This window comes from Lepisosteus platostomus, chromosome 20 (genome assembly GCF_059453375.1).
Source record: "Lepisosteus platostomus isolate fLepPlt1 chromosome 20, fLepPlt1.hap1, whole genome shotgun sequence".
Classification (NCBI taxonomy): Eukaryota; Metazoa; Chordata; class Actinopteri; order Semionotiformes; family Lepisosteidae; genus Lepisosteus; species Lepisosteus platostomus.
Window position 1 is genome coordinate 4,906,681 of NC_142630.1, and position 20,836 is coordinate 4,927,516.

General features: G+C 39.8%; 1 long non-coding RNA gene across 1 annotated transcript in view; it reads left to right on the forward strand.

The window, feature by feature from the left end:
* Window positions 1-8,322, forward strand: part of LOC148644310 (uncharacterized) — a 37,560-nt gene extending 29,238 nt beyond the window's left edge. The window contains exon 3 of the long non-coding RNA XR_015928672.1: window positions 6,480-8,322. This is a non-coding gene — a long non-coding RNA (uncharacterized LOC148644310). The remainder of the gene's footprint in view (window positions 1-6,479) is intronic.
* Window positions 8,323-20,836: the final 12,514 nt, after the last annotated feature.

Here is a 20,836-nt window from a genome sequence, read left to right on the forward strand (position 1 = left end):
TTCCTACACAGCGTGAGATGTTAAAACAAGACTTTGATCTGCATTCTCACTGATGTCCAATCCCTTATTTTCCAACTCTCTTAATTTGATAGTCCGTGTCAAAATGAGTATTTTGCACAATTAGGGTTTTCACTGTTTAATGGAAAATTGTGCATTTAGCTGCTTGTTTGAGTCTTTTTTCATTTTATCAAAGTAGTAATACTAGCAATAGTACTGATATCAATAGTGTAGCCTTAGTAATAGTAGTTTCGCGTCCTTAACTGGCAGCTGGATGTATGTATTGAAAATCGCCCATTCTAAGTAGTCTGACCTTCACATACAGTTTTAGAAATGAATTCTGGTAGTGAGGTTTTAGGAAGTACTTAATCAAAAAATGATACAAGTTTGTTATTTCCAAGTGGGTGTTTTGTGGAAATTAAGCCACCCAAGCCTCTTACTAACACAACTCAGATGAAATAAGGACACATTCAGTAGCTTGTGCTAGAAAAATGGTGTCATTTGTCTGTGTAAGAAAACACACTACAGGGGAACAATTACAAATTTGAAAAGCTACACTTGGGGCATGTAGTGTCTGATTCCTTCGCAGAGTAAATGAGGAATTATTAGTCTTTGGTGATGAAAATGTGGCAGCTTGCCTTGCGTTTTCTAAAACAGCATAGCAATCAGTTAATTGAATAATGACTTTGACAAGCAGCAGCATCCTTCATTCTGTCGCAGATGTTAATGATAACCAGCTGTGACACTCGTGACACGTTACTGTTTATACGGTTCTCTTCCCATGAGACAACAGGCCGCCCAGAAAATAAACTGGCTGGCACTTGCAAATGTCCTGTTTTCTGCATAGCTGTGAATGGGGATCCAACAGTTCATTCTGCTTTGATCATAACATATCTCAGTTTAAGATGGCTGGAAGCATGCTCCCAGCCAAGCAAGAGCAAAACTGTCCTGTAATGGTATCTTTTCAGTGGTGATCTGTGCAAAAGGAAACCACCCGGTATTGTGTCAGATTTGTTATGTTGTTAAATAGAGAATCTATTAATATAACATTATGTACAGCTGTGCAGATATCAACAGTTGGTTTACACTGGAATGAACGTGATTTTGTTGTTCTTAAAAACTGCCAAAAAATTCAAAAGAAAATATTTAATATGGTTCACATTAGGTAAATAAAAGCTGGTTTTGTGATGCTCCAACAATTCCATAATTAACGATGGTATTTAGCACATTCTCCTCCTCCTTCCTTAACTAGAAACAGGATTAAGCATTTCTGGTAGTTTTATAAAAGTGTTAACAAACTGCACTCTAGTTGAGCAAACACATACTCAACCTTCTACACTTCATAGTAAGGACATTGCCCCGGCTGTTATCTACATGACCAAGCAAAGTAAAGTGATCATTCTAATGACTATTTTTGTAACCTCTTTAGTGTTTGTGAGTTTTGTTTTTCTATTAGACAGTTCATTTTTTCTGCATGCATTGTTTCTTTTGGAATCACAGTGGGGCACTTTATATATTTGAAGTCAGTAATCTCACCGCTAAGTTACAACTTTTAACAGCCCCCTGCTCATAAATGACCTTTTTATGCTTCAGAAAAGAATGAAAGTACAAAGCAGAAATGACAGCAAGGAAAGACCATAAAGCTTATAACTGTGCTGATAAAGCCATGACTTTGTTTGGCTAAGCTGCTTTTCAACTGAGCTTTTACAAATGTAAATACCACAGCAATGTCAGTTTTGTGGGTCTTTCCAATGTGAGGAAATTGAGACATGAATTCTGTGCACAAAAAATAATAATCCTTGAGGTAATTCTGTGTAAAAGTAATTAAATTTAATACATTTTTTTCCCTTTCTGATTCCAGTCGTTAAATGAACTGTTAGGCATTGAATGTACTTTGTAAAATGTATGCACTTTTAATGATAGCCAGCTTAATAGAAGCCAATTTTATTCGTAACATATGTTTCAATGGCTGGTATGTTGTGGTTTTGCCCTTCAAAATCCACCCATACATCCAGTATGTTATTAGTGAGTTTTATAAAGTCAGTTCAGCTAGCTCCTATTTAGCTGACCCCTTTAAGTAATGTACAGCTCGGAGTAAATTGTAGGGTGAAGCCTGCTTATCTGTCACCCAGATGTTTGGAGTCTGAAATCTCCTATGGCAGCACCTCACATTGGCAGCAGAACAGAATCTCACTGAATCAGGTTTTTTAAGTCTCGCTCTGCTTTTGAAAGAAGTCATTTTGACTAGCTCACAGGTCTAATCACGTGTTGTCTGGAGTAAACAAACAGACATTTCTAACACGGGTACCTTACTGTCCCCGCCATTTGTATCCCTCTTGCGTATAGCGTATGCGAGACACCAGTGAACGCACTGATGAGAAAGAGGAGCAAACAAAATTGAGGTCAGTGAAGTCTGAGCCATATAGCATGTTTTCTAGTGATGGAGGAACATTTGGAACTGGAACCAGTAATAGGATATTTTAGTTACGTAACTGTGTTGAGAATCCCACACAAAAATAACCTAAGGAAGTCTCCACAAATATCCCAATTCCGTTTAGAAGCCTTTTTATAGAGCATGAAAGCATTTCTGTAGGGTATTTAACTGTCACAGATTTAACTGTGCTTTTCTATATAGTTAAATAACTGTGAACATGTTTTTTACCTGTTGTACAACATGTGGTAGTTTTTCTGCAGTTTTTCATCTCTTACACAATATATTTACAAATGCTTTGTCACAATATATTGTTTATAGTACCGTGGCTTATAGGGTAACAATCCTGCTGACATGAAATGAAAACCTCTATAATATTAAGAGAGATTTATTGCAGATGAGTGAATGCTATGCTTGTAATGCACAATTCCTAATGGAACTGTGTCATATAAACACTGGGAGGTGTTAAAGGATATACCCAAACATAATTTAGATCCCAATTCTTCTGTTGAATCCAAGGTCCAAACTTATTTTGCCTTCACATATTGCATGTTTTTAATATCTTTTCACGACAAAAAAGGGTGTGTCTGATGGTGTTTTCTAGAGCATGTAAGGAAACAGTACTCAACAGGTTTACCACACTGTTCCAGAAAGGTATCTTCAGCTATCAGGAATTGGTTCCTCAGTGAGTTGGCAATAAACAATCATGATTTGTTATTTTGGCCACACTCTTAACATTTGATTCAAACCACTGTATCATTTTTTTAGTCTGGTTATATCTGATTTTTGTGTGTGTGTAGCAGATGTGCCCAGAGAAAATAAACAAGGTTTTCTGTCAGAAACATTGTGAGCTTCATCCTTCCTTTTTGTCCAACATGCTACTGGTTGCACAGAACACTGAAGCCACATACAAATGATGCAGTACAGGCCTCATTAAGCTTAATTGGTTCTCATTTTGAAGGGAGTGCCATACAAGTTTAAAATTTCATATAAGCAAGGAAAGTTGCAGCGTAAATCACTGGAGTGAGCCAACAGGAAAGGAAAAAATAACCAGTGTGTGCTGGACCTGCTGTTCTGTAGTCTGTCAGCTGCATATCATTCCTCACTGGGCTTGACTTTTAGCGGAGGTGGGGGGCAGTGATGAGGAGGGGAGTTTAAAAGCCCATGGTACTCAAAAACGTCCTGTAGGCAGACTGTGCTTTGATACTGTGTATCATATTTGATGTCAGTACCTCTACCGGAAAGTTAACCAGACACAAATATGACTTCTTTCCAAAGTATCCTCCTTTTTTGTCTGCTGCAGTTGTTTGGCATTAGAAATCATATACAGTACTGTACCCTCAAATTGAGCTATTTTGAAAATTTGGTGCATTTTTTTTATTTAGCAGCTTGCCTGAATCACTAAGCCAAACCGAAATGTTGCATGTTCAAGGGAAATGGTCTTTTTTTGTAGGGGGGTACCACACTGTGTATTAATACCCCCCTACGGTACTTTAAATCGCAGTCCTTTGTGAAGCCCTGTTAATACTGTGAATCCAAGACTGTGGCCTTTTAAAAAAACCTACATCTCATACGCCAGCCTCAAAGGAAGGGTTTTTTTCCTGTCACTGAGTTAAGCTGCCTGTCTTTTTGCAATGGTTGTGGTAGAGCGGGCAGGGTGAGTGTGTTGCAGCAGAAAGGTACACTTGTCTTCTGATTTAAATGCTTCACATCAACAGCTTTTGACCCACTTCTCCACAGTCCCACTGCGAAGGTTTTTCAGTATCATCTACCAGTCTGTTGTTCTCCCCACCACCACCACCACCACTTTTTTTGCAGGATGAGCCGGGAAGCTATAGCAGAGGGCATGGGGGGATGGAGGTGGGGGTGTGGTGAAAATAATCCGTGAGCTGGGCTCTAGACCAGGAGTTCCCAGTGTGAGGGCTCACACACCTGCTGCTTTTCATTCTTGCTGAGCTTCATTACCTAATTGAGCCAACAAGTTGCTTGGCTGGGATATTTGCAAGTTTTTTTTTTTTCTACTCTGAAGTTTATTTTACTTCGTTTTAAAGGGTGACCGCCAACATGTTCAAGGGCTGAAAACGAACAGTTCAAATTAATAAATTATTGAGTCAGTTAAGGGCTCAATTGCGTAACTGAGAACTTGGTGGGTACCTCCAGGACCAGGGCTGGGCTACAGTTCTGATGTTGATACTGTTGATACACAGGACGGCAGAAGTTGGCAAGATGAGGTTTCAACTTCCTACAGAACTTTCATTTAAACTTCATTCTTTATGGGTCTCACTTTGTCTTTCTGTCAGCATTGGTAATAGGACCAGATGTAAAATGTGTTGCAAAATATCTTCACCAGGTGCTTGAGGGTACCTCTGCTCTCTGTATTGTAAATTCTGATTTTATTCACCTCATTTCTTGCAGACAGTTAGCCATTGGCTGCTTTTAGATGCTGTGAGGCTATTTGTATGTGACGTGAGTACACATGTAATACTTGTAATTTTGTATCTGTAGTTTACTTCCTGATGAGCAAGACCAGGGGTGTACAGCTTGCAGTGTCTGCATGTTTGCATTCCAATTCTGTCTGAGTTCTCCATTACCTAAATTGATATAATTAAGGGCTTAACATGACTAATATAACACTTTTCCCTTATTCCTTGGTCACTAGAGATTTAGAGAGATCATAAGTGTCTATGTTGTATCAACATAAGTGATCCAATAAGGACGGAGCTGCGGGAGAAAGGGCGCTATAGAGGATCGCTGTGGAGAGCTGCTGCTGTGCTTTGACATCTGAGCTCTGTGGAAAACGATCTCAATACAATTCTGAAATTCCTTTTGCATTAAAGGAAGCAAATACAAATCTATGTGTCTGCTATACCTTATCCAAATGCATCATGCAGGGCTTGATGCAGATTATTCCAGAGAAGGAATATGAAGTGTATGTACTGTATATATATACCCAGGGTGTGAAATTACTAAAAGAAGATTTGTACAGTTCTACTGTGTTTAAGGTCACTGATGTTAATGAGCTTGGTTTTCTCCATTTCGGCAGATGTATCACACAATCTTATTTCATGATGACCTCCACTCTAATGTTTCTTGAAGGGCGCTTTTAGAGTCAGGTACAATCCTTCATGTTCTTCTGTCAGCTGGAAAATCGCCTGTTGAGTTGTCTTGAGTTGCCACAGGGTAAGTAATAAGCTCCTAAAATACACAGTGGCACAGTGCCCAGCAATTAGATCACACTCTGGCGGACAGCTCACCTCTACCGAAACCTGACAGGAGGGTACAGGCTCTCTGGGAAACAGAAGTAGGGCGAGAAGATCACCAACAGCTGTCCTCTGGAAATGCAATAGCTCTTAAAGCACTGCATGTGTCATTCAGAGGCAGGCTGGCAATTCCTTCCAAGTTAAGCGAGTGTGATCCATAAGAATGGCCAACTCAATCCATCTCCTGTCTAGTGATACCCTGCAATTTAAACTACTTTAAAAACCCTTCACATGCAAGCTGTGATGTGTGGCCAAGTCTTCCACAATCTGTTACAGATGAGTAGCCCAGTACTTTGTGATATGTTGACTTGTATTTGCACTGAAAGTCCTCACACAGGCCATTTGTTGCAGTGCGAGTGTCAGATTTTACAGGAGCCCAGTCCCCAGGAAGCAATTGAAGAAAGGTCATTTAAAACGGCTTTTAAATCTGAATATTGGCTCGATACTCTTTTTTCCCTTTAAAATAGTCATACTGTATGTCATGGGAATGTATTAAGTTTTTGGTCCGCACTACCATAAAATTTCAGGTGACAGTTTGAAAAAAGAATCAGAGTACATTTTTTGGTGAACTGTGCTTAAGAGAGATGTTAACAATGATTAATATTTTCACTTGCCAGTGAGTTTTTTACTGGAACAAAAGTATGAGAGTCAAAGTATGGCCACCTCTGGGATGAAAATCTGCAGCCGTTTAACATTGTCAGAAACCGGACCAGAAGAAAACAAAAACCTTACAAGATAGGCTTGAACAGCCACTTGTGTTTCATTCTTAGTGTGCATTCTCATTATTGCAGGATCACCAATTTGCTGTATTTTCAGTCGTGTTTGGAAAATACACCATGACACAGCACGTCAGGTCTTACTGCTGGCTGCATGGATTACTGGTGTCGGACCCCATCGCTGGCACAGCTGGGGAGCAAGCCCCTTCCTCCCTTCCTGCTGCCCTTCCCCGATACCCTCTGGTACCCGATGGGCTTCCCAGATGTCCGTGTCAGAAGTGCAGCAGGACGTTGGAATGGCTGGAAACAACACCGGCGGGGCACCTCGTGGGCCTCCCCCTGGGTGACCTGGAGAGAGAGCCCTGGAGCTGGGGAGACAGGATCCTGCTCCACACCCTCCTTGCCTTCACAGGTCCTCAGCACACCACTGTTTCATTCTGAGATCGTCAAGATCAAACGAAGACTGAAAACGGACGATTTTGTTTTGCGGTCTCTTCTAAAGGCATTGGTCAGGTTAATGATTATTTGGCAGAAAAACTTCATTAATTGAAGGGATTTAATCTAAATGGTTTTTTTTTTTATTGGGCCCAAGCAAGAATGTCCCTGATGGACTTACACAGGAAGTCACATTACTGGTACATTTTGGAGCACCTTGTCAGAACTGAGCCGTGAGCACATTCTTGTTTTCTGTCATCTGAAATTTTTACATGATACCTTTAACAAACACGTTTTCTGTTTTCCCTTTGGTTATCTTTGTATCTGCGGGTGTTATGTTTCTCAAAACAAATGACTTATGAAAAGATTTATCTCAAGAAAAGAAGAGGGGCAATAAGATTATTAGCACCATCTACCACTGTGGGGGAGTGGAGCATTCTGTTCCAAAAATGTCCTTAAACTCTTTTGAAAGAGCCAGCGGCTCTGTGTATGGGTAATTATTTTTTCTAAACTGTCTGAGATATTCCTAAATAAATGTTTCAGATATTTTCTGAGTGGCAAGAAGACGACATTGTCGACGGGTTTGCCCTGTGTACGTGAGGAACAGCTGACGGTATTTCACAGATTTGGTGAGGCTGAAATGATTTATCTGTCCGCAGGAAAAAAAAAAAACGGGATCTTGATTTCTATATCCTGTGAGAGCCAGGGCATAACGAGGAGAGGAAAGAAGTGATAGACCAGCTTTCCTGCTCAGGCCGGCTGCTGGGGGACACTCCCAGCTCTGCCTGGCTTGTTTGGCAGGTGATAAGCCCGACATCGGGCACTCAGCCAGCCTGGAGAGGGGAGAGTGGAGGGCCAGGCAGCGCGGGGCTCTTCTGGGAATCCTGCGGCTCGGGTTTCACTCCAGACGGACTGATGGCCCAACTTCTGCCTCAGAGCCCTACATACAGTAACTTCTTTCTACAAATAAGCAAAGCATGGAAGAAAAACATCAGCAATGTGCGAGATGTGAAATATAAAGCTTTTTAACCAGATTTTTATACTGCCTCGTTATGCGCCTGATTGTCTGTTTTTATTCCTTACCAGTGCATTTGAATTAAACAGAATCACTATTATATTGGAGGTTTTTTGTGTTAAATATGGTCCCGCTTTGTTCTAACAAAACTCATTTCTCACAATGCAAATCATATTTTGATACAAATTTCTTTCTCCAGAACGTGAATTCCAGACAAAATGAATAGTTATTGGAAAAGATTACTTATCATTATTTGCAAGATTGTTTCTGAGAACTGACATTACTTATAAAAACCAAAACCAAACTGCATTTCTCCCTGTTTTTTAGATAAGATGAGAAATGTACATGGAGTTTCTTTTAAAGCTTTATAGTTATCATATTTTTAACAAACCTTTATTTATATAACAAATTGTATATGTCTTGCATTGATTATGTTCATGTGCCTTATAAATCTTTACATTTTCCTTTTATTGTCTTTGCTGAAATGAAAATGAAAATCAGAGTCCCTATCCTGCAAGTTTTACAGATGGCAACTAAATCGTTTCTAAAGACCTGGAACAATTTAAACTGTGATCTGACAGGTATCTTGTGAAATTATGTAATTTTATACATTTTCCAGATGATTTAAACAATTAAACGTCTTGCAAAAATGTAACTGCAATCAAATTAAATAGGTGATAGGTTAAATGAGATCATTTGGAATGAATGTCGGAATAGCCTTCATCCTTCAAAGACCAGAGTTCCCTTTAATTGAACAAATTATTTCCTTTACTGATAACAAACTTACAATTGTTTCTAATCATTAAGAAAACTTGATTTAGGGTGACCTATAAGGTCAAGTCCAGGACCAGAGCTGGATGAAAGTGTTTATTTTCAAACCTATTCCAAGAGGTTTTTTTTTGCTCTTGTCAATAAATCACATAAAAAACTTTAAATTGGAGAATTCAGTGTAACAGCAGTAACTTGTTTGAGGTTTACTGTTATTCCCTTGGACATGATAGGTTAAATGATGATGGAAGCTCTTAAAGGTTCTCTGCTGGATGGTAGTATTTCAAGAGCTGCTCTAGACACACACTTTGTCTTTGTCTCTGACTCTCTGAAGCTGCCACTCGGAGATGCCCAGAAAATAACAAGCCCCATAGGGGAATAAATACAATTGCTGTTTGTTCCATGCTATCATGTGCAGTAACTGCTTTTGCGTAGAGATTTGCTTTTACAGTGTGCTAACAGGAGATGTGCTACATGAAATGTATGATTAGCTAATGCTGGAGGCCATCAAAGCTTTCCACATACATACAGTAGCTGTTGATGTAATTAATCTCAAAGTAAGAATCTGCGCTTAGGAAGGCTTGACAAGAATTATCTAACACTTAAATGTTCAGATGGAGGATTTGTATAGTTTAATACAATCCTTTTTTTACAATCTCCAGATACACCTTTATCACCACAGTATGAATGGTGGTGTAATTTTATACCATTTGTTTCCTTCTGCATCAGTTTTTTGCAGGTTCACAGAATTGTGACATGCTATGGCAAGAAAAACCTGTACAAATAGTTAATTTTTACATTCTTCCAATTACTGGCTTTGTAGGGGAAAAATGTAACTAAGCCTTTGAAATTAAACAGTTGTATGTGCTGCTAGTGTGCTTTTCCTGTAGCTTTATTCATGTGCAACTATGGTAATACAATTTCACTTTGGGGAGATTCCCAGTAAAACAACAGAATATTTAGATTAATTGTATGCCTTTGCAGACAAGTTTAATCCCAATGCTCCAATGTGCATTGGACAGCTTGTATGAAGGAAAATGAAATCTTTCCCTCTGACATAATCCCGTCTTTGTGAACTGATGTCAAGTGATTAGGATCTCCTGGGCAGATGCTTATTTTCACATTTTGCCCATACTGGGACCAGTGGATACCCGCAAAAATAAGCAGAAATGTTTTCTTTCAAGAGAGAGTCCGAGTGTCCGCAGCACATATTTACTTTTCTCTGACCAGTAATTTTATTTTTTTTAATCCACTACATCAATTAGGAGTACCACAGCACAACAGGAAATCCTTTACATGCAGTTTAACCCAAACGTAGCAGCTAAAGCTTTGTCGAGATCTTAACATTATCAATACCATTTCTCCTTCTCCTCCTGGTTATGATTAATTGCACAATGAGGTGAAATTGAAGTGCTCTTTATGCTGTGTGTCTCCTAACAAAAATCCTTTGCCACATCGAGTTCCTTGTCACCAGAGCCCTGCGACTTTGCCTGTTCCTCGGACTGACACCGCGCTTCTCCATCAATCTGCATGTGCTTCATTGTGCCGGCGAAAGTGCCTTTCGAGAAGAGATAAGTTCAAGTTTGTTTATTTTCCTTCTTGCTATTCAAAACATTGGGAGTTATTAATACAAGCAGACAGCGCTTGCTGTTCCCTTTAGAGAGAGGAAGCGCGCCTCGGGGCCACACCACCACAGCACGAAGGAATAAATCTTCTTAATTGTTTTCAAGACACTAACCAAAATAAACTGTTCTTAAGTACATTGTAATAAAGCAACATGATTGGAGGGAAATGGCCATTAGCATAAGTTTATTATCGCTGATCTCAGTGACAGAGGAAACAGATAGGGGAATGGTACTTGCTAATGTTTCCTTGTTTGACTCTAGGAATCTGAAGCAGCTTGTCCTGTATTGGATCCTGTTTGCAATTCTGTCGTGTTTTTGGACATTTGGCTTAATATGGTAGGACTCTGTAACTGTACAGCAAAGCCTTTTAGAGGCTGATTTTAAAGTTGTTGTTTTTTTCCCAGGGGCACCTGGAGTGTCCCAGTGAGTCATAGAGCTAGTCTAAAACAATCGTTCCCATTCATTGAAAGCACCTGCAAGGTATTGCTCAGTTACAGTAAGTAAGTACTGTTTAATTTAGGGGTCTCTGGTCCTTGAGGTATTTGGGTGTTTGCTCCAGATGATCTCTATAACTTATTTTGACAAATCATCTGCTTAATTTATCACAGTTAAATAGTTGGAAAAATTTAGAAATAATTGAATCTGAGGCTAGAAAGATGGTCCCTTTAAAATCTACCAAACTGGAGGTCTTCCAATATCCAAGCCAAAGACCCCTGGTTCAGATAAATGTTTGGTGCTTTTGAACTGGAAGAAAATAGGATTCTTCAACGAATATTCAGAAGGACAATCCGTTCTTTTGTCATGACTGCACAGTGGTTTCAACCTCACAACATGTTAACATTTGAATTTTCACTTTAGGGACAATGTCCAATTCCTTGTTTTGCCCAAGGAAAGATGGCCATCCACTCTTTTTCTAGGAAGGAATTGAATATCATGAGCCAATGTGCTGAAATCACTTACCCAAATAATCTGAAGTTGGAGAGTAAAGACGTAAAGAGTAAAGCCCTCGATCACGCCTGATAAAGCATCAATAACACCTGTGAGAGCAGACACCGACCAATTGTCTTTGAGGAGCAGCTCGCTCCCCAGAGATTTCTGGGATATGTGCCCAGAAAGGTCCCGAGGTCTGAACTATCTCGCATTTCTCCTTCCTGCATGTGACAGTCCTTGCAGTGGTACTTTAGCTCATTCTACGTAGGAAAGGGAAAGACTACTCTTCTCTTCATGGCCAGATTCTTGCTCCTTTGATCAAGCAGGTTAAATTTCCAGCTGCTGCCCCACTTAGCTACCCGGTACCACTGGGCTTGTATGAAGCTATTGAAATATCATAACACAGACAAGGTGCTCAAAGTGTTGTAAAGCCAACTGCTTTGTTTCTCAAACTTGCTCTCACGAAAAACCATCATGGTTACCGTGGACTAGCTTCAAACGCAAAGCGTTTAAGTGAGTTATGTTAAGCCATTCATTTATAAATCTTTTTAAAAATGCATTTTTTAAATCAGCATTTGAACCTCGTCTTGGCTTCCTTTTGGCTGAGCATCGAGATTTAAATTGGGTAAATCATATGACAGGGTGTAAAATATGGTCAAATATTACATTTAACATGGCTGCACAGTGGCACAGTGATTAGCTTTCTGCCTTGCAGTACTAGGGCCCTAGCTTCAGTGCTGGACCTGGGGTGCTATCAGCATGGAGTTTCTGTTTTCATCCCATGCTCTCCTGGCTTTCCTCCAAGTGCCCCTTTTTCCTCTAGTCTAAAGACGTACAGGTAGGTTAACTGGCTTCTGGGAGAGCTGGACCTGGTGTGTGTCTGTGTTATTGTCTGCGTGCACCCTTGAAGCAGCTCCCTAAATCATTCCTCACAAATGGGGGAGGGGAGGGTTTGGTCAACCTCATTCCTTACAACAGTCAGGCTGCTCTTCTCTCAGTGAGGTGAGTTACTTCAAATACTCTCTAATACATTTGTCCCTCTATCACATTCTTTAGGATCTGACCCAACTACTGAAATAGCAAAAGTTAGCTAACTAAATATACAACTAAAAAGTAAAGTGTGTGTGCATATATACTGCATATCTTGTGCTGCACTAAATACATTGTAAAACAAACATTGGTGCTGCGTAAAATGGCCCATGATACACAGTTTTTTTTTCTGAAACATAAAATCTCCAGAGGCAGGAATTTCAATAGAGTTCTCATTCAATGTTGATGTAATAATAATTCACTGCATTTTCCAAACAGTGTGCAGGAGACAGGTTAAAAAATACAAATGTTTAATGTTCTTTTCATGCAGATTGTAGACAAAAAAAATCTCAGGTGATTTTGTTCTGTGATTTAACTGTGATTAACAATTAGAGACCAGTGTAGTGCAGAGAAACGTCACATGTTTGGTTGGATCTTGAGCTCAATTTCTGGATGTATGTGAGTGCTCTAGAAAGCCATTTGTAATGCCTTGAGCGGGGAGATTTAAGATAATTCTATAAACGTCATATAACATATAAACATTTTATTAATTGGATTGGATTGAGAACATATATTGAAAGAGTACTCAATATGGAATTTGTACTGTAAATTATCAGCTTCCACTCATTCAGTAGAACACAGTGCTCCACTGTAGCTACAGGTGCTTTGGCATTCTTCACTAGGTTCATTAATGTCTATTTGGAAATGGGAAGTTTGGCATAACAGGGGCTGTGGTTAAAGTAGACGTTTTATAGGAGTTTTTTTTCTGAATAATACTTACTGCTTCCCTTGTGAAACTGGTCTCCAGTTACTCCCTTCTCATTCTAAACTTATCAAAATATTTTTTTTTCTTTATGGGGAATGGGGAGGGCATAGAAATATTAAATTTGGCCACTTAGTAGTCAACTATTTGTCTTGTTTGCATGCCCCCTTAACAAATTGAATTTTTAGAGAATATGACATTGGTAAAGTATCTTTGCTTTTTTTGCATTCCTACACCAGAAAGTGTGTGAGGAGGTTTGATAGGAATTAATCAAATAACTTTTCCATTTAATACACTTTAATATTGTGTGGAGATTAATGCTTATTGTAGTATGCCAGTAAAAATCCATGTATTCAATACATACAACTGGGTTTTTATTCAGAAAGGTCTGTTAATAAAGGGAGCAAATTGCATTGTAATAAGGTTTCACTAGGGGGAGCAGTGAGGTCCTGGAATAACCAGTCATTGTTGGTACTGTATTCACGAAATGAAAACTTAAAGCAGATTTATTCATTTCCTCCACACTTCAAATTTTGTGTTTCTAAATGATCCCTTTTTGGTTCATTGTCCCAACCTGTTCAATGCAAGTTTTATTTCATTTTTTTATTTCCCTGGAAAATTATACAAATACCGTGTCTCCATGATGCTTGGGTACCATTTGAAATTATTTCACAGCAGGTAAAATCTAGTTATAAAGCCTTTCGTTTATAATGATCTATAAACATATCATTTCAACTACGTGACGCCACATACTATACCTACAATTAAGCTGCTGATGTGAACGTAAGCTATGTACTGTATGGTCAGACACGAACTATTAAATTGAACATTTTCAGAGATGATGTGCAATTAATAAATGTGTAGAAATTATGTTATGTTTTAATATTATAATCACAAATATTACAGTGCCCACCACCGCACCAGCTGTGTTCACTATAACATGAGAAGCAAATTTGGGAAGAAAAGTAGTGGAGGGAGGGAGTCTACACAGCCCGGAGTTTGGGGGATTCTGCTGTGGGCCTGTGGGAATACATTTGTCTCCTCTGCCCAGCATCCAGCCTACAGTCTCCCTGCAGGACCCTCGTTTTTCAATAAGTCCGCTAAATTCAACAGCTCGGGATCCTCCTGCAGTCCATAGCTGAGCTTAAAAACTAATAGCTGGGATTCCAGGTGACCTTAGCAGCAAAGGTGCCTGTGAGGTGGCTGTCTGTGAATCCAAAGCTGTGATGTAAAACAGACCAAGAAGCACCAGGGTTAAATGGGTTTGTGTGCTAATTAATGTGTTTTTGCCCAGCATTTCAAAATTATTTGCACTCTGTGCACAGATCTCATTAATATTAAAGTACATCTTGGCAATTATTTTTTTTGTATACCCAGGGTTTTTTGCTACACAATCTTTAATGGTGTAATCGCATTTCTGCATTTAGGATGTAGCAGCTACAGTATTTTTGTCCTCCATCTGATCAATGAATGGTTTCATTGGAAATGTACATTTTTTGTCCTCATAATAAGCGGTTTATCTTTGTTTCATAGTCTAAACATGTGAGAACCCAAGTCCAGACCTCCTTGATGTAAAAGAGAAAAATATATTTAGATTAAAAAGGACCTGCTGCTGCTCCTTTCCTGTCAGTCCACCTTTTATATTTTGGTGGTGAACGTTTTTTTTCTTTATTTTTACTGGAATCAAAGAAAAAGCGTAGAGTGTCACATTTACCACAGAATGTTCTTGGAGACTCGGTCAAACCTGAGGGATTGAAAGGGAGCATTGTTGATCTTTCAAAGGTTTTAACACATTTTGGCCTTTTTTTCATCCAAACCTTTAAGAATCTGGATCTCCCCTGCTGGCTCTTTGATCCCGATGATGGAAGCTTATAGGACTCTGTTGGTCTCAGGAACGACAAGGTACAGGAAACAATGTTAGTTGTACAGAAAAAAACCTGAACCCAGTCAGGGTTACAAAGCTGGGACCTGAGGGAAACAAAGTAAACAAGCCCAAACAGTTGTGAGGTTGAGGCTGACTGAGGCCTTGCCCAGCAGCAAGCCCGCTACTGTCCCAGCAGGTCGACATGAATACACACAGTGAAGAGAGGACCGGGGGCAGAGGCCAGAGCTCTTTAACACTCCCATCATTCTGCTTCCACAGAAGCGCTGGAAACTTCAAGCAGCCAGACATCACCTTAGACATCCGACTTACAGGGAGCTTGAGGCACAAGACACCTGAAGAGGTTGGTTTGTGTGCGGTGGCTGAACGGAAACCTTTTCCTGATATTTTAGAACACATATATTTATCTCCATTTTTTTTTCAGCTCAAAGCTGTCTGATTCTCATCCTTTTTTCACACTGCCCGCTTTCAAGGGAAAAAGGTCATATTCCTCATGCAGTTTCGGTGTGGGTGGCCTGCATGTTAGTTTTCATAGCAGCACTGCAGTTTGAAAGATGGTGACTTCTGCCTCTTGCAATGATAACGTTGAAAGGCGAAAACTGCACTGGTTTGAAATGTTAACAGATTAAATCGTTAGAAGAAAACCTTACCTGTTTAGCTTTGCTAATGTCTTTCAAGCCTGCCTTGAAAGGAACAAAGTATTAATGCAACAATAAAAGCCAAGCAAAAAATGAACATGGATTAACACAGAAGTATTTATTAGCTTAACCTTGAGTGGTGTGAGTACCTTGTACATTTAATATAAAACGTCATCAACTTTATAATGTGAGCATTATAAATTGCTCTGGATAAAGACGTCTACAAAGCAAATAATCATAATACAGAGCCTAACATTTGCTATTGAAGACTGACAGTGATAGTACAGCCATAAAGGGTATAAAAAGTAAGCTGTGTTTATAGAATATCACTTATCAACATAGAAGAACGTCTCCATACATGTTAAAACATTTACTCTGTGCTGAAAACATCTGTCTCAGGTGAGTATTTGAGGTTCAGGCTGCATTTACATTAAAAACTGGGTTTAAACTGAACACTACAGATATTGCATTTAGAACACTGGTGACTCATTTCCTTCTGAATTCCTAAAACCCACATTTTTTTTCTCATTTACTTATGACTAATAAATATTAGATCCATTTTAAATCCTTTTGTACAGTAGGTTACTTTCCTTTGTGGAAAAGAATTGAAAACAGGAAATACTTCACGGTAGACTTAGTTAATTTTGTGTTTCTTTAATATGCCTGCTCTGTGCTGGGGAATGTGTTTCGTCCATCGTGTATGATATAAGTGCTTTATAAACTGTAACCCGTATTTTCTAAGTCCTTGTAACCTGAGTAAAACTAACGCACTTTTTCGCAATGTACTGTACATGTACAGCTTCTGAACTCCCAAGTTTTGTTCATGTTCAGGAAGCAGCTCACCCGTAAAACCCATATATCATTTGCCTGTCATTTTCTATGCTGTACGCTGCACTCTGACTGTTGTGTGCTGTCCACACTGACTAATTGGAGTGCTGATGTGAGGGAGAATGGAGCTGGTTCCCAGAGCTTTGGCTCAGGGTATCTTTAGTGCTAAACCATGTGAAATGAAAGGACAAGAGAAAAAGAGATGAAACCGCACAAGCTGCTTGTTACCAGCTCTGCTGTTGAAATGTGCTTCCCTGTCTTCCAGTAAGAGTGGCAAATTCCTGTTCAGATACAGCTGCAAAGGGACCTGTGTTCCCCCAGAGGTGGCGGCACTCCGCTGGCACAGCAGCACTCTGGGTAGGGCCTCTCAGTCGCTGCCAAACAGCAGCTCCTGCAGCTTCCCAGACTCCCGCAGGCCCTCGCAGCGCCTCCAAATGGCGCTAGCCCCCCTGGCCGGCGCTGCGTGCCGAAAGACGGAGGGCCATGTCAGAGGAGCCCTCTGGCTTTTCCGCATTGTCCCCAAGTGGGCTGTTGATGTGAGCCACGGTGTGAAAAAGAAACAACTGGGAGGGCTTGTAGTAAAAAAAACAACAGAAAATGTTGATTCTCCATTGATAGTAAAAAAAGGCGGACGATATTGTGTTTCTACCCTGGATGTGAATAAAATAAAATGTTTTCACTTTACCACAACGAATATTTATATAGAAATATCTTTTAAACCAGTGGTATTTTTTATTAATTATTAATAACATGTGCAATATTTCACATAGAATGCTTAGAAGGCTTCTGGATTTTGTTGTTACCCGAGAGCCTGCTGGGGCTCTCGAGTGGCTGAGTGTGTGTGTGTCGGGTCCTGTAGTTCAGATATCGCCTGGCTTCTTGAGCGATGGCGCACGACTTCCTGAGCGCTGCAGAGCTGGGGTGGGAGAGAAGAGGCAAGGCTTCCCTTGGCCCGGGGTGTAGCGCTAACCCAGGACTCTCCGGCGGTCCGTGAGCGAGGGCCATAGCGCTCCTCTAGCTGCTGCTACTGTAACTCGCAGTGAGAGGGGTGGCAGATGCATGTGTCGTTGGGACCCAGGCAGGAAGCATGTCCAGTCCTCTGCTGTCCTGAGGCTCGGGACAGCTTCGCCAAGATAATTAACAACTAGTGACATTCAGAAAACAGATTTGGAAGAGGAATGTGGAGATGATGTTAGCTCATGAAAACTACTCTAAAATGTCTAATTAGATGATACAGGTTGAGTATTTCATCCTTTTTATGCAATGAAAACTTAGCAGCCTCTTATTAACCAATACACTCTCCTGATGCATCGTTCAATTCCTTGTCTTTCTATTGTCTTGCATTGTTGTGGAAAGGCTTCCCTCAAAATGTGCTGATGCAACAGTTGCTGAGAAACTCTGTTATTCTTGGTAAGGAACACCACACATTCTGAAATTAGCAGACTTTGAATTAGCAACAAAATAAAAATATCTTCAGACCTTGTTTTTGAACGCCTGCAAGAACATTGTGCTTTTTAAGAAGTTGACTTAAATTGGACTTTTTCCAATGTCAATATCTGCCCTTCCAATATCATCTCCTATGTGAGCTGCTGTCTTATAAAAACTCTCTGAGCTTTGAGGAGTTGCCTTGTACACCCAAAGAAGGGTAGGCTAAGGGGTTTTACTATAGAGCCTACTGTGGAGTATAAACCAATTTCCTGTTTTTCCCAGCATTGATTTTGGAGCTTGGACTCTGTTCAAACATCTATACATTTTTATCAGTTCTTATGAACATTTGAAAGCGTAACAGAGTTGGTCAGCACACAGCACATGGTTTCCAGGGAGGAAGTAAAGTAGGATAAAGAGCTTGGTGTTTGATTTCAAAGACTTCTCGCAGAATTTTAAGAACATAGTTTCAAAGGGTGCCAATTTATGCTGTGTATCCTGAAACCGCATGGAAATATTTCATCCCTTATCTCCCACAAGAGAAGGAGGTTGATTTTTTTTTTAATGGTACAGTCAAACATTTTAACTGTTGGCTGGTTCATTTCATTATGAGAAGGAGAGAAAAAAAGAAATGTTTTGATGATAGCATCAAGTCTTGAATTATGTTTCTTTGGGAATAGGTTGAAAGTATCCCTTGCAACTGGTCTGACTCCTTCTTTCTACTCTGTTCATTGATTTAGGGTTCTATAGCACTAAATAGAGCATTTCAATTCAACACATCCTGGAAAACATAAAACTGTCATTTTTAACTACAACCTATTAAAGCCTAACTTTGTACAGCCAACATTTAAAGAATGATTAAAAAACTTAATACAACGGGATTGTCTCGGGTATTCCAGTAAAAATAAATAAATAAATTTGAGGTTTCCAGAAAAAATAAGATATTTGTGCTTAAACCTAAAAAAAAAGGTTTTGTAAAGAGATGAACTTTTGACTTTGATAATAAAAGACAAAGGCTTAAAGGGAAATAATAGCTGGCCTCTCCTATTAATATTTTTTTCCAGACTGAGTAACGTTTTCCTAATGAATACCATGTGCATTGTAGTCCAGTAGCCCTGTTTTCTTTTACTTTGCAGTTGGTGCTATCTAAATAAGAAGTCTATACATGTGAATTATTTTGGTGCATTTAGTTTTTCACTGTGTCTGTCTCTGTCAATGGGTCAATTGTCAATCAAACATCAATAGTTTAGGGGAAAAAATAACTTTTTAATTGGAGTCAGCCTATGATGAAAACATTAGCCTGATGATTAAGATAATGAGGTTCCATAACATCTTGATCTACTATCAATTTGTGATGAAAACCTCATTCTTCTGTGTTGGAAAAACTGTGGCTTCCTGTGATCATTTAGCTTTAACCACTTTTCTCACACTTTTGAAAAAAAATAATTAGAAAGATCGAAAATCTCTTTACATACAGTACAAGAGGCAACTCATCAATTATTAAAGAGCAGTTCCCAACTGGGTGACATGCTGCAGCCATTATGCACCAGCAGTCCTCATATTTAGTTGTAGTGGGGGAAATGGGAAATTATCTTACCGGCTGAATTAAAGCAGAAATATAGGAGGGACAGACTGGTAAGCACAGAGTGGAACGAAACTCCCCAGCTCTTATGAGCTGTGCCATGGGTTGTGAGAAAGATAGTGTGGACTTTGGGTTAATGTCCTATCATCATTCTGGAACACACTAACAGCACACCCGTTTCCCCCCTGAAAAGCATGCTGTGAAAAAAGGGGTTTGCTAAAGAGGTTTTATGCCTCCAGGACATTAAAGCTGAAATCCATCCATCCACTTTCCAGCCACTTTCTTCCAATTCAGGGCCTCAGGGGAGCTGGAGCCTATCCCAGCAAGCAACAGGCACAAGGCAGGATACACCCTGGGAAGGACACCAGTCCATAGGGCAGACACAGACATGCACTCACTCATAGCCAGCCCAATTTTCCCAGAAACCAACTAACCTACCAGAATGTTTCTGGACTGCGGGAGGAAAGCCATGCATGCACAGGGAGAATATACTGCAGACAGCACTCCAGGTCTGGAATTGAACCCAGAACCCCAGCTCTGCAAGGCAGCAAGACTAACTACTGTGCCACCAACACATCCCACACATCCGACAAGGTCAGGCTAGAAGGCAGCAAAGCTGCTGTCGAAAGGGTTGCAGCATTTCAGCATCAATTCATTTTGTAAGACTACTTTTAAGGTGAGGGGGAAATTCTTCCACATTTACAATGCCTCCTGCTAAAAGTATTAAAAATTATTTCAGAAAATAGCAAAACAAAATGCTCCTTTAAAATGTTTTGGCCTGTTGCTGCACAGCCAAGCAATTGATTTTAGTCGCTTACATAAAACTACCACTCATGCAGTGTTGTTTCAATTCTTTCTTCTTTTTTTCCCCAAACAGGACTGTAGCTTCTTCAGTTTGCATGTCATTGAGCAACACTATGGCTCAATAATGACAAAACAGACAGACTTCTTGTTCACCAGAGGAAATTCTGGTTCTCAAATGCTGAGATTCCTGCACGTTTCACAGGTACCTGTCAATTAGAAACTGATGAAGATCTAAAACAACAAGTGATCTTAGTTCTTATCCAAATAAATAGTGCAATTAGGTAATTAAGATAAGAGGAATGAAAGCTGTGGGACCCAATGTCCCAGAGTTTATGGACTCAGGTTTTAATCCATGCAATATCAGATTGTATTTCTTTATCTGTCTTCATTTGTCTGGCACTGTCCCCTTCGCCGCCCTTTAAACAAGTGAATAGCAAAAGGGTGCTTTAATTTTCCTAGAACTAAGCAGTAGGATCTGGAAGTTGGAAATATTGATTCCGACTGACCGCAGCCTAACCTCTTTTCACCCCTTCCATTGTAGTTGGAAAGGAAAACACCCAATCACTTCAGCTTTTCACAAAACACCCCTTCACTCTTGGACTCCAAGCCATAATCTGAGGAAGAGGTTTATCATATTACTTTGGAGTATTTTCCACTTCGCTTTCCTGAGAGGATGTTCTGGTTTGCAGAGTATCTGTAACGTTGTGA